Raw genomic sequence first — 15,329 nt, 5'->3', positions numbered from 1 at the left:
GATCCCAGAATAATACTACCACGGTCTACATTATATTATAGTAGCTTGATTTGATTATCTTCAACAAACTACAAGCGCCATCTTTGATGACGTCATATTGTAGTTCCAACACGCGATCATAGAGAATAAAGACTAGTCTCCACGAGCTACGTATTTACAAGCATAAATGGGCATTTTTTAAGAACTAAGGAAATAGAACAAGGGAGCTTCGGATGCTAACGCAATATATTAAAACACATAGTGTAGTTAGCTGAACTACGATTGTGATGAGGGTTGCATCGGAACTACTAGCTCCATCTTTGATGACGTCACATTGTAGTTCGATGTGCTGGTTCTCTGAGATGAAACAGTACGCAGAAAGCGCTATGTTCAGAAGCGAGTGTTAGCTTCTTTACAGAAAAATGGGACTTGAATAACTCTGGCAAGCAAACTAATGAGCCCTGTAAGTACAATAGAACACACAGGGCTTGCCTCTTGGATGTGGGCGGTACACGAAGGGTCCTAATAATATGAGCTTCCTGTAGAGAACGGTGCCTCACCCTAGACTCAGTGTAGTCCTTGAGGCAACGACGGATAGGTGGTTAGAACCTATGTTGAATGCCTATGTTTTTTAGGGGTAGAGGTATCTTCTATCCCCTGGGTAAATTCAGTTATAGTTACCTTTTGACCATCGGGTAATTATACCGGAGTAGAATAGCTATGGGCATAAGGGACTCCCAGACTACAAAGTCATACAAACTCTTTGGAAACACTATCTGAAAGGCTCTTTTTAGCAAGGTTGCTTTTAGAGGGTTTTTTCACATAAAGAACATTTAGCGCTGGGAGTCAGTGCTTTGTCTTCCTAGGTGTTTGAGGAGTCACCAGCAGTTCCTTTTGATTTTACCTTTCTCTGTGGGTGTAGAGCTTGGGTGGAGGGACATAGTGGAGTGTAGTTGTAGGAGATGGGTTTGTGTACAGCACTCCTCTTCTCTATCCTATAGTTTCCTCTTCCTTCTAACTATCCACAGAGTGGACCTCGCATATTCCTGAGCATGGTCCAGGTGAGGTGAGGTTCAGTCCCCGGTCAAGCTGGGTGAGCATTTGAATTCTTACACTCACATCTGAAATATGCTAAAAGTGTTTCTGACTGAAGAATGGAACGTTTATATTATTTGTTTTTGATTTTTCATTTATTGCAGATGCCATCTGCATTCCTTGATGCAGAGGATCTGTATCCACATCTTGTATTGATTCCAACCAGATATTCATTCTAGTTTTTGATTATTACTTAATTTTCACGGATTATTATTTAGTACGCAGTAGCGAATTTATAGAGCAGAGTTCCCTGAAGAAAGCCTTGGGATTCTGTGCCCGTTTGGCTGAAACATGTTGGCCCTTTTTGTGGCAGCTATTTGTTGAAACTGCCTTGTTTGCACTGTTCTGTTTTTAGCGTATGGGCTGTGTCTATATTCCAAATAAAAAGGTTCTTATGTTTCATGCCACAACATTCTATGTTAACCCACCACTTATTCTTTTGTTTTGTACTGCACTTCATGGCAATCAACGACTGAGTTGTTTTGTACTACCCTGAGTGATTGTCAATTCGGCCCACAGCTTGTTGTTTGGAGGTCTCTATGATCAAGAGACTTACCATTACAATTACTGGTTGACCAAATGATAATAATGATAACACAGATGAGTTGATGGCTATCCAAATCACGTGGGCTGAATGCTTTCATTCACAATAGACATTCTTTTCATGTTGTTAGATATAATTTCTTGTCCCCTGCCTGTTTTGGTAACTTAGATACCACTTTACCCTTGTGAAAGCACAGCTTGAGGGCCATAGTGTTGGCTCTTAGACCCCAGGTTCCTTGTGTTGTTCACTTATCACATACTGCCACATGGTGCCACTGATTGTAATTTAGAGATGAGCACAGCAACAGTTGTTTATTTATTCAATGTACATTAAAATGACTCAAACCTGCCACCCAAGCAATTCTAATAGCTTTGTGAGCCTGGAATAGTATGAATTGTCACACTTGTAGGAGTGTGATGGCTAGTAGTTATATTTGTGCTGTTATTGGCAGTGCTAGCAGGGGCAACGGGTGGTCCAGGCAGAAGTTGCCCTTTGAAATGGGCTCCGGCACTTAATTGTTTACACATTAAGCACTGGTCATAACAATATCACTACTGTGCGTTTTATACTGTCAAATTCCATGTTACTCGTTATCCTGACAGTACAGGGCACAAACCAACATCTCATCCTGAATGAAACATGCAGCACGTAATGAGGACAAAACACATAAATCACCCTCTGTTACGAGGGGACAACTAAGAGTACCATAGAGTCATCAAGCGCAGCATTCCTGTGCTTCTTGTACACTCTATACCATAATGTTACTCCCCAACCATAAGTTACAGGGCTATGATCTCAAAAGGGCTGCTCGGGTCCGAGAAAAGCAGTGCGGCGGAATGTAGCAAAGAAAACAAAAGGCACGTTCACCCAGACCCCTTAGGACCGGGGGGACAACTGTGGCACTTGCTGGCACTCCCAGCAGCTCCGAGCTGTGGCCTAGGGCTTTGCCAGGGAGACCGCCTCCTGGGGAAGGAGAAAGGAGGGCACTTACTTGAGGTGTTGGTATTAGGTGCTCCACGGGAGGAGAAGCCTCTGCCTCGGGAACCACGACCTCCTCGTTGGGGGTAGAACTGTTTGTTAGAGGGGTAGTATCCTCTTCCTGCACCACCTCTTCCTCTGCCGGAGTTATAGGGCCGGAAGTTGGCACGGCCGGAAGAACGGCCCTTTCTTCCGGCCTGACCAAAAACATTAGAAGGGAAGACTTTTTTCAGGTTGCTTTGAGCCCTATCAAGAGCCGTAAAAGTCGCAACATATCTGCCAATTGACTTAATCATGTCTTGCCCGAAAAGTAGGCCTTGGGGCTCGGAAGAAGGCTCCTTGTCAGCAAGGTCACCAAGTTTGGGGTTAATTCTGTTTAGGACAGTTTTCCTCCTTATCATGTTCAGGCTTGAATTGGTGTTCCCTAAGAGAACGATAACTCTCTGGCTCCAACCCCTGATGAGCGCAGTGTCAAGGGGAGTATCTGAAATAAAGGATTCCTCAGCAAGATCAAGGATTTTGGTGAGAGGGCCTAGCATGTCTAGAAGACGGTCCTGGCAGGATTTAAATGCTCTTTCGAGCCCTTTTCTTGGGTCTTTTCCCAGTTTGAAAAGAAATTTAATGAGGTCTGGGTCAAGGTTGGGGGTCTGGCAGACCTTATCCCCAATAGATGGTCTCGGGCACTCAGCTCGCATAATGTTCCTTGCATCAGTTTCCACGGAGTTTCTTAGCCATTTGGTTATAAACTTGCTGACATGTTCCTGGGGGGACCATTTAGAGCTGTTAGGGCGTGAGATATTCACAGGAGAAAACATCTCTCCCCCTAGGGGGTCAAGGATGGCATCCTTGGAGGAGGGAGGGGGTCCAGCTCGGAAAAAGAGTTGGGGTCAGAGTCATTGGAAAAGTAATCGTTAGGGTCGAAAACAAACTCGTCGTAGGGTTCCCCGAAAGTCTCCTCTACGTCAGAGTAGGTATCAGAATGAGCACTAGCACCATCACCACTTGTGCCGCTTAGGACACCTTCCAAAGTTGTACCGCCAGGGGTACCCAACCTAGTTGTGCCGTGAGGGGCACCAATGCCTCTTGGAGCGCTAAGGCTTCCCAAATCCAGAGAGGTGCTTGGACCTCCAAAGTTCCCCGCACAACTATCCATAGTGTGCTTGGTTTTCCAAGGTGCTTTAAGTTTTGTAGGGTTGTTAGGGTGTTGCCCAGGGTCACAGAGAGTCCTTTTATGAGACATTACCTCGTTAAAAGTATCAAGCATGCATGCTCTCATTTCTTTTTTGAAAAAGTTTTTGAAAGCGTCACTATTGTGAGAAGGGGAAGAAGCTGTAGCGTCTTCACTCTCCATATCAGACATGAGGGTAAAGCAAAGTGATAATATAGGATACACAAAGTTAACTTGCTTCTTTTCCCTTTTTTATTATTTTATTTATGTATATAGGAGGAGTCCAAAGTAAAAATAAAGCTAATAATGCCCCGTTTGCCACTCAATGGTGTTAAGCGTCTAGTAACAGCTGATCCCCGTGTTGTGGAGAGCGCAACAGGGAAACCGACGCGCTCGAGCTACAGAGGGCTCGAGGGAAAGAGGAAAGACCCTTAGGAGGCGGGGCGCGCTGCGCTACCGCTGCCGAGGGTCATTCCTCAGTGTCTAGGCGTTCGTTGCTTCAGAGCGAGTGCCTGAGCGCGAGCGAGAGGAGTCAGCATAGCGGGCATTTTCAGAAGAAATTAGGGTAAAAATAGCAATAATAGGACAGCGGGAGAAAGCGTGAGAGTGCCTTAAAGGCAGACATGGCAGGACAGCAGGAGAAAGCGTGAGAGTGTCCTAAAGACGGACATGGCAGAGCGAGAGGTGAGAAGAGACAACCATAGATTGGAAGTCTTTAGGGAGGGGGTCACAGCGAAAGGTAACCGAGAGGCATGGGAGCCGAGTAGGGATAAAAGCGTTCACACAATCTCTAAGATAACAGTATATTAGACAGCTTATCATGTATATTACACAGCTTAAGATCTAAATATGCTATATTAGCTTGTCTACGTCTAAAGTGTAGTTTAGCTTAACAATGTAAAGTCTAAAAAGAGTAGTTTGAGACCCTTTCTGTCCTTCTCGTTGATTTACTCCTTTTTCCATTTCAGACAATTCTAATTGATGTATCTACATGGAATTCGAGATGGTCTCCAATTCTTCATTCAAGTTCAAGTTTTACTCAAGTTTCAACTTCTCCTGTCACTCGAGGCATTTAAAAGAGGCTGATCTCCCTTGGCACCTGGCCTTTATGGATACTGTGATGTCACCTAATTCTTATTCTTACCTTTGTGATGTAGCGGCTGTGTTTGTGAGCTGCATTAAAGGATTAATGCATAATGTTAGCCTCCGTGTCTTTAATGAAATCCAGATTCTCTCGTCATGTTAATAGGAGAATCGCAATTGGTGAAAACTAATAAAGGGTAATTTTAAAATAGAGTATTCTGACTCCATAACAACATTGGGAAAAGTCTATAAATAAATATGCCTCTGCCAAATTGTAAAATATGCTGGCATTATTTCCCTAATTTCATGAATTTCCTGTTAGGTTTATCCCTGACATTTTGCCATTACTCCACTTTGCATAATTATGCACTGTTTGCAGTAAAAAAAATATACCGAAAATTGTGCTTTTTGGGATAGCGTGCAGTAAAACACACATGAATAAGAGAATGAGAGCAGTTATTGTTCACGGTGCTCTTGTTAATTGCACCCTTACTGAAAACTTGATACGAGGATGCAAGGATGAATTTCAATCTAAAATATATAGGGCAAGATGACAGATTTGCAAATTGAAAATGTATGCATAGATTCGAGGGGTTTTACAGTAATTTCTCATAATTACTCAAAAGCAAATTACACAATTTTGCACTCCTCCTCTAAATAATGTGAATCTATTGTAACATTTTAAAACCAAACCAATCAAAACAGAGGAAAATACACATCTGAAAAGGGTGCATTTGCTATTGTCAGTACGTCAGTCAAATTAGCTTTATTCAAGCAAAAACTCTTAAAAGCAAAATAATAAATGAACATTCCATTATTTAAAAAGTATAAAGAGAATAAAAAAGCATTTTCACTGAACTATACCCAAAATTTTGTAAAATATTCGACGATCGGTAATGGTGCACAATTAAAAAGACAGACATCAAATTCATATTATCACAGTTAATGCTGGCAAAGGCCCATCGGTGGGATCTCTAACTTGCTTAGCACCTTAATACACTTATAATTCATAATTTCATATGTGCACCAAGGATAAACCAAGTAATCACAGCAAATGTTTTTTCCTAATGGCCCAAGCCCACTCCAGATATTTGGCAACTGCTACTGAGATAACCTGTAAAGTACTAGTGCAAATTAATTGTAATGCCACTGCACTATCTCTAGTGCCTAGAGATATGCACATAGCTTTTAGCCAGACTCGTCTAGGGATTGTATAAGTAGGACAGACAAAAAGAAAATGGGCAATGGTCTCCTTTTCGGTTAAGCATGCTGGACAAATATTGCTATTACCTCTAGCCCACCTGCCGGTCAGCGTTCTTAAAGGTGAAGATCCTGCTCTGAGCTGAAAATAGAGCTTTCTGTCCCTGAGTTTTGTAATGACATCCCAATATAACTCTAAACTGGGTGTAGGTTTAGCCTCCAGGAAGCGACCTTCCATAGTAGAGGGATCAACACTATTCCAGGTGCGATGCGCAACCAATTCCCAATACTTTTCTTTTAAAGTGTCTTTGGTTGGAAATGAAGTTGCCTCTGGGTTATCCCATAGCCCCCGCATACCCATTCCCACCAGAGTCTTGGAGAGTTCCTTTAACCACATTATCTTGTGGAATTCATCAATTTTAATGACATCCAAAAAACCTTTGACATAATGAGCAAGCTCAGGGTTTACCCATAGTCGGCGCCAATATAAAATAGGACGCAATCTGGCCATATCTGCTATAGCCTTTCTGCCCAAATCATATCTCAATGGCTTCATCGGGGTACTCTTTGGAATACCAGTAAGATTACGCAGAAACTTGTTCTCGGCAAGCGTTAATGCTGTTAATTTTTCATAGCCCCATATCTTGGCACCGTAAAGTGCTGAACTTAGGGCTTTTGCCTCATACACTTGGAGAGCTGGCTTTATCGGCTTTGTCTGTGATTTCTTATGATCTAGGTTTATTGCTCCTGCATTTTGGCGGTGTTTTAGGGCCGCCATTTCTATGTGTTTTCCCCACTTATTGTCTTTTGCCACATGGATGCCTAAATAAGTAAAATCCATCACCACTTCGACACATTGCCCATTCATAAAAAAACTTTCCTTTAAAACTAGAACTAGAATGCGGGTTAAATGCCATGAGATTTGTTTTCGCTACATTAACTTCCAGCCCGTGGTCGATACAAAACTCCTCGAAAATCTTCAAAGCTTGCTGTAGGCCACTAGGAGTTTTAGATAAAATGAGTGTGTCGTCCGCAAACAATAAAATTGGGTTTTTGACACCAGCCAAAATTGGTGCATCTATGCTTTCCAAGGCCATACGCTCTACTACACCATTAATGTATACTGAAAAGAGCATGGAGGCTAGTGAATAAACCAAGGGGATAAGATTTACTGTTGTAGATCAAGATTCACAAATATTAGAGAAATTGCTCAAATAAATGGGGTGGGATTTACTATTGTAATATAAGCTCCACAAACACTGGAGAAAATGATTAAATGAAGATGATGTGACTCACTGTTCTAACTTAAGCCAAACAAAATGTGTGGAACATGCAAAAAATAAAAGTTTTGAAATGTATTATTCTAAATGCAGCTCCACAATTTTTTTTTTAAATGCGTAATTAGAAGGATTGAGACTTACAATTCTAACTCTAGGTCAATAAACATTGGGAAAAGTGAAGGAATAAAAGGGGGAAAATGTATATCATAACTGCAGTCTCACGAACATGGGGGATTCTGCATGAATAATAGTTTTAGCAACTGCATAAATTAGGTGGGTAAGGTTTAATATCCTAACTCCAGTCACACAAACATACGGAATGAGCACAATTGAAGTTGGTGACTTTTAAAGCTATATTCCCATTTCCACGAACATTGGGGAAACTGCAAACATAAAGTGAGTGAGATTTACTATTCGAATTTCAAAACAACAATGATTCTTTAATTGTATTTTTGGGATGGGGTCAGATTATTATTCCAACTAAAGTTTAATTCATTTTTTTAGGATAGCACAATAGGAAGAGGGGGGTTGAGCAGCTTTTCTAATTTATTACATTTGTTACTGTATTTTAAAAATGTTATGTTGTTTTATTAAACTAATGCATTTGTGTTCCCTAAATAAAACAATAACTGTCATATAACAAAAAAATAAACCATCAACACAGACACCTCACATTTTATTAATGTAACTCCTAAAATAATTAAAGTAGAAGGTTCAAAACTTTAATAAATAAACTGTAATAAAATGTATACAAATCAACAAAGATAACCCATTTTAAATATAGTTTAGAGACAATACAAAAACACCAATTGAATCTCTGCTGTAAAAAAACTTGAACTAGTTCAAAATAATTTGATGTTTAAACACTATTGATCCAAACCATCAATTAACTTCTTCATCTATAATGCAGAAAAACAATTTACATTATACAACAAACACAATTTCAAATTATAATAACTAATAAATGTATGTAACAAAATGTACCCAGTTTCAATTTTTAACAAATATATTTAGATAATGGGCAAATGCAACACTGTTCACCCAAATACACACGCCCGCATATGTACCCATTTTGATTACAAGAAACTCAATTACATTTGTACCCAAAAAAGTAAAATACAAATGTACCGAATCATTATAATATGCCCCCATCCCCAATAGACACCACCACCTATTAAATACAATTTTCTTTTAATTATTCTCCCCCAATAACATTTACATTTACTTTAAAAGTAACATATATTGCAATATATTCAATATATTCTAAAACATTTTTAAAAATCTAGAATTAATATAAATTAATATATTTTTTAAAGAATATAAATGTAACACTAAGGACAATAACCCCCAAAATGTCCTACATTAACAAATAAACATCAAAAGAAATAACATGTCAGAATTAAACATAACAACAATAACCTAACGTGTTGTAAAAATGAACTACATTAAAACATATACTAAACACCACAGTTAATAATTGATATTTTAAATATCAATATTTTTAAGATAGATGCATATGATATACATACCATAGTCCTGCAATATTTTTGTTATTACCATATTATGCCCAAAATATTTTGATCAATGGATAGTAAAAACCCAGTATTTAGGCAGCTGACATGTAAATATAATACTAATGACAATAATCCCCAAAATGCTCCACAATAAAAGATACATCAAAAGAAATAACATGAAATAGTTAAACATAACAACAATAACATAACAACTTGTTATAAAAAAGATATTAAAGATCAAACTGCATTAAAATATATACCAAATACCACAATCTTTTAATCAATTATATTTTAAAGATCAGTATTTTTAAGATACACACAAACGATATACATATCCCAGTCCTGCATTATTTTTGTTTGGACTATATTATGCCTACAGTATAATGATCAATGGATATTAAAAGCTCAATACCTAGACACCATACCATCTGATAATTGTTTTCACCACAGTTAGTCAATATTTTACCATATATACAGAACACCACAAAACAGGCAACAGGCACTCTCTAAATTCCATCAGGGGCAGACCTTCACTTTTCTAATCATTCATTTAACATAATAATCTTTTAAGTAAATTTAATAATATGCCATATGGTTACTACTACTAAACTTGAAATTCTGAATCATTTGCAAAAAAGAACAGGCCACTAGTAATGCCCTGGTTACCTACTGGTAATCTTCATTACTCAGAGTACTGTCTTCCTCACCACATGGGACACAAAGCGGCATATCAACAAGGCGCCACGATAAAATTATTGCTGCTTTAGCGTCTGTTTTTGGTCATAAAGCATCGATAATTTTATCACACTATTAACAAGGTCACGCTGTGGCGTGAATCCATGCCTCAGCGCCCTTTCCCTTATCGCCCAGCTTTGCATCTCTAATGAGATGCAAAGTGGGCGTTCCCCAAAATAACGCGAGAAATGTTGCTACCAGACATTTCTCCTATCAGCAAGCTGCTCGCTAACCTGCGTAGCGATAAGGAAGGTAGCGCAAACCGCGGTTATCTCTACTTTCCTCACGCCTGCTTAGAGTCTGACTTAGCCATTATATCCAATGGAAGGTGGATATAATGGCTAAGTCTGCCCTGCCCTGCCCTATCACCAAACTTTGTGCAATTATCGCTGGATTTCCAATGATAATCGCACATATGGCACCTTGCGCATGGAATTTTATCGCTTTGGAAATAAGCGTTGCTGATAGCATGCTATCTCAGCGATAAAATTTAGCATTAGCCGGCGATAATTATCCTCACGCGCTTTGCGATATTTATCGCCGGTCCTTGCTGATATGCCCCAAAGTGAGCTTTAGCTCTGCACCAGATTCCTCCAAAGCAAAAGTCAGAATCCCATGCCTCCCATCCTTCCCCAACATGTCCGACCCTCTTCAACCCTGACCTCAATAAGAGGAGAGTTGGCCCATCCAACTACCTGAAGAAATACCCAGCCCCAAAAATAAATGAAGCCGATAGCACACCAGGGAGGGAGGGATGGGAACTCATGTGGCGAGGAAGACAATGCTCGGAGTAATGAAGATTACCGGTAAGTAGCCGGGGCATTACCTCCTCGTAAGTCTTCCTCGCCACATGAGACACAAAGTGAGCATTTACCAAGGCCAAGCGGCTTCATAGCAAATAAGAAACCAAAGACAAGGAGTAGATGCAACAGAACTAGTTTTAATCCAGAATAGAAATATCAAATGGACTAAACCACATAGGATACATGACAACAGAAAAAACAATCACAACCTGGAGGAACCAGCCCTGATAAATCCCCAGTAGGAGGACCATCAAAAACCACCCTGTAATGCTCCATGAACATGTGCGGGGAGAACCAGGTTGCTACCAGACAGATATCCTCGGTAGAGACACCCTTGAAAGAGGCACAAGAAACAGAGACTCCTGGTGGAATGACCCTGAACCCTGATTGCCAGCTCAGACCCCTGAGGCAAGCAAGATAGCCTGTTTAATCCAACGACTCAAAGTGGAAAGAGAAGGCTTGTGACCAGACTGAACCGGACCAAAAGTCACAAATAAATTGTCACAACAAAGATATGACAGGGGCTGTCATGTCCAAATACAACAAGACAGTCCGCCCAACATCCAAAAGCGAGAGAGACAAATCCGACCAGACACTGAAACCGAAGGACAAGGCGGACAGGACAGAAGGACAAGATGGCAATACCACCTCGCGGGAGCGGTTTGTCCGCCAAAGGGATCTTGGGGAGAAACCTCGGGTCAGGGCGCAAATCAAGATGATCCAGAAGAAGCCACAAGAACGAAGGAGACAGCAGAGAGGAACCCAGCTCCCCAATCCTACCAACCGAAACGATTGCCACCAAGGACATCATCTTGAAGGTGAGAAACTTCAAATCCACCGAACCGAAAGGTTTAAAGGGGCACCCTGAAGGGCCTGTAAAACCTTTCTAGAAGAATTGATGACATGAGGTCTGCAAACCTGTTAAAGCTGTCCATCACCAGACCTAGAAAGCAAAACATAACATAACACATAATATATGCTATTCTACAATGCAACTTGGGGGCAGGGGAAATCAGGAAGAACACAAGCCGGTGATTGCTTCTTACTCTGAGCTGCGAGCATTTCAACCTCCTCAGTGAGTCTAATTATAGTCAAGTAAAAAAAAAATGATTTTGGCTATACAGCCATAAAAGCACATATAAATGTAGCAGACATTTTAGAGCACCTTCGAATACATATTTAAGATAATAAAAACAGAGATTAATTTTTTACAATGTACTGTGACTCATCAACCTAATGCATTACAGACTTAATTGAAATTCATTAGCTAAGGATTTTTTAGAGCATTAAACATGATACGATAAATATTAGATAAAAACAATCAAGGTATTATTAAAAGTTAAGTTTCTACTGTTTGTCCTTTTTTGGGAGAATGTGCAAAGTTAGCATAGAAAATAGTAAATGGAGAAGCAATATACAGGTAGGATTTTCCATCGGGGTCAGTGGTCAGGTAGAGCAGGCACGTTTTCTTTTATGATGCTCCTGCGTATGCACGATATCATGAATAGAAACCTGGAGGTGGCAAACACATATAGTGGGTCTGTTTCATACTTTAGTAATCTGAAGGCCTCAGAGTGGTGTCTGATTCCCACATTTCTGCAAAGCTGAACAATCCATTTTGACCTGGGTCTACTATACGCAGGGCAAAAAAGGAGGACATGGGTTTCTGTTTCTTCAGTAACAGAGCACCCATTACATCCTAGTTTGGTGTCTCCCTTCCATTTGTTGTTAACGCTCTAAGCGGGAGCACCCATGCCTAAATTGTAAGTACAATTTCTTTGCAGTAAAAGGCTGAATACTATCCAGGGCCAGCTCCAGTTTGTACTGCTGCTTGACTTCCAGAAACTTGTGAGTCAAACTGCATGAGTTAGCGCACTGAGATAGTTGGGCACATTTTTATTCCTTGTAGGCAGCAAATTGGGATTTTTGGGAGATGGAGGGGTAGGTCTTTGCTGGCGTCAACCAAATATTCATTCTGCCCAATACCTGGCAAGTATTCTTAATGTGGGACAGCCAGGGTATGTTCCCTGCACCCAGAAGGTCATAACGTCCCTAAGTTCCTCTCTATAATAAGCCAACTCAGGCGAACACTAGATACGATGCCAGATTGGAAGTGGGCGGGAGGCGATTAGATCAGCAATGGGGCCAATACCCAAGTTTATTCGTAGTGGTGTCAACTGAGTACTTTTCAGAAGAGCCAATAGCTGCCTAAGAAAGGTATTCTCCGTTATAGATAGAATATTAATTGGGCAGTGTCCCCAGAGCTCTGCACCGTACACCGACGCTTTCCTGGCCTGCACTTTATAAATTTCTGCCGGTGGACCTACCACTTTCTGGGTACATCTGTTATATACTTTCAGGATTCCCCCTATGGACTGAGTGGACTTTAGGTTGGCTTTCTTTATCTGGTTCCCCCAGTCCATCTTGTCATTGAGTGTCAGACCTAGATAGTCAAAAATGGACACCCTCTCTAGGGCCATACCTTCCATTTGGGGGTGTGGGCAATTGGTGGTGTTTGCATGAAAGACCATCTATTTTGTCTTTTGAAGATTTATCTCCAGGTCCCTCTTCCTGCAAAATAAGCAAAACTCTTTCAGAACCCACTGCATACCCGTTGGTGTATTGGAGAGTAGCAGTGTATCATCCGCAAACATTAAAGCTGGTATTTTGCGGTTACCTAACCTCGGGTAATCTATATCTTTTACAGCTAGTAGTGTTTCAATAAGGCCATTTAAAAAGAGGGAGAACAGGGTCGGGGCTAAAATGCATCCCTGTCTGACCCCTTTCTCTACAGGGAAGGGGTCCGTCAGTTCCTCTTTTTTGTCATGCCTTATTCTTGTATACATATCATGGTGCAGATGCTTGAGCAAATTGCATAAATATGTTGGTACTCCCATGTCCTGGAGTATGCCCCACCCATAGTTGATCCTGCTGCACCATGTTGAATGCGGATCTAAGGTCCACAAAGGTTAGATAGAGGCTGCCACCCTCCAAAGAGACCATTTTCTAATAGATCAATTGCAATCTAAAGATCTGATCTATGGTAGAGGTTTTAGTCCTAAACCCAGCTTGTAAAGGCGTTAATACGTTCTTTTCCTCTATCCATGATTTCAATAGATTGATAACAACCCTAGCAAATATCTTTTGGGTGACATCAATAAGGTTTATTGGGCGATAATTTGCCGGGTTGAGCGGGGAGTCTTTTTTATAAATAGGAATGATTTCTTCCCCTGCCCAAGTCGGGGGCATGGCCATACCTTGTAAGATAGCGTTGAACAAGGTACATAGGTAGGGTGTCCACACTGCTTGCTCATTTTTAAATAGGTCAACATGGATTCTATTAAGGCCAGGTGCCTTGGCCGGCAGGAGACTTCCCATAGCCGCAGTAACCTCTTTCAGTGTGCAGGGGGGGTGCATCACTGATTAGCTTTATTTCATTTGATGCAGTTTTGGTGGGAACAACTTCACCATCAACTGTCCGCATGTATAAGGTTTTAAAATGGGATCACCAGACTTCTTCCCCCAAGTTTGGCTCGATTGCAGAGTTACCTTCGGATTTGGCAGTTTTCACTAGGTTCCAAAAGCCTCACATGTCCCGATTATCTAGAGCTTTCTTGATTGCTTCCCATTTATCTAACTCCCAGGTTGCTTTCGCTTCTGCTATAATTTTTTTGTAGTGTGCCCTGTTTACCTTGGTAGATTGGTTGTTGTTATTTTTGATCCCAAGTAATAGAGCACACTTAGCATCCTTACTTAGGGCCTCATTAGGATTGCGGTTTTTACGCATCCACCGGGCCGGCGGAAGTGTCCGCCGGCCCGGAGGATGAGGAAAAATCGCTGCGGAGCCTTCAAAGACCCCCTGCCAGATTAGGATGGCTGGGGGTCTGGAAGACTCTTCCGCCGCAGTCGCCTTACAACCACGGCGGAAAAGCTCTAACAGACACCGCCAGCCATATTAGGATGCGGGTAAACAGATGCCTTTCCTCGGCGGCTTCTCCGCTGTGGAAAGGCATACGGTGATTTCTTTGGGGGCCCGTTGCGGGTCCCAGGGTGACAGGGGGTGGGGGGTGCACATGGGGGGTACCTATGGTACCCCCCAGCATTTGTATGCACAAAGCGGCAGGCACTGCATGGTACCTGCCGCTTTGTGCATTCAAATGCGAAGCATGCATTTTTAACATTGCGGCGTGTGCTGCTTCAAGCAGCACCCGCCGCAATGTTAAACATACAGGATGTGGCCGCCAGGGTGGCGGTCACATCCTAATCTGCACGGAGGGCCCGCCGCTGCCCCTGCGGACGGTCCCTCCTACTCTGGGGTGGCGGGCGGACGAAGGTCCGTCCGCCATCCTAATGAGGCCCATAGTTTGTTGTACCAGGGGTGTTTAGTTTTGGTATCAACTCTAATGCTACCTTTTTATTATAAAAATACTCGGCCAATTTTAAAAACAATTCCTGATGGTTTTTGCTTAGTACCATCAGAGTTCTAAACTTTGGCTATTGTCAGGTGCTTCAAAAGCTATTTCTAAAAAAGGAATGACTTGTTTATAAAGGGTGGCCCGGTGACTGCACAAAGGTTCCCCACCGCACTCTTCTCCCCCCTTCAGTTGTAATTAAGTTTTGACTTTCTTGTGGGGATATGATCTGTAGAACATTAAGCTGGGGGACAGATATTTCAAGTGCCAACGGGTTGTGGTCACTTTTGGATCTAGGCTTGACGGAGAAGTCAATGACTTTATGCCATAGGTCTACATCAACCAAGATGTAGTTGATTATAGAGGCCTGCCCTATCTTGTTAAAAGTAAATTCACCTGGGCTGTCAGATGGGAAGCGACCATTAGATGCCCTGAGTGAATGGCTTCAGATTATTGAGTTCATCTGAAGCACCAAGAGGGTCCACCCTCTAACTGGATAGCTATTACAGTCGGGGATTGACCAAGCCGCATCTTCGCC

Source organism: Lissotriton vulgaris, chromosome 6 (assembly GCF_964263255.1).
Source record: "Lissotriton vulgaris chromosome 6, aLisVul1.2, whole genome shotgun sequence".
Lineage (NCBI taxonomy): Eukaryota > Metazoa > Chordata > Amphibia > Caudata > Salamandridae > Lissotriton > Lissotriton vulgaris.
This window is presented reverse-complemented; position numbering follows the sequence as displayed.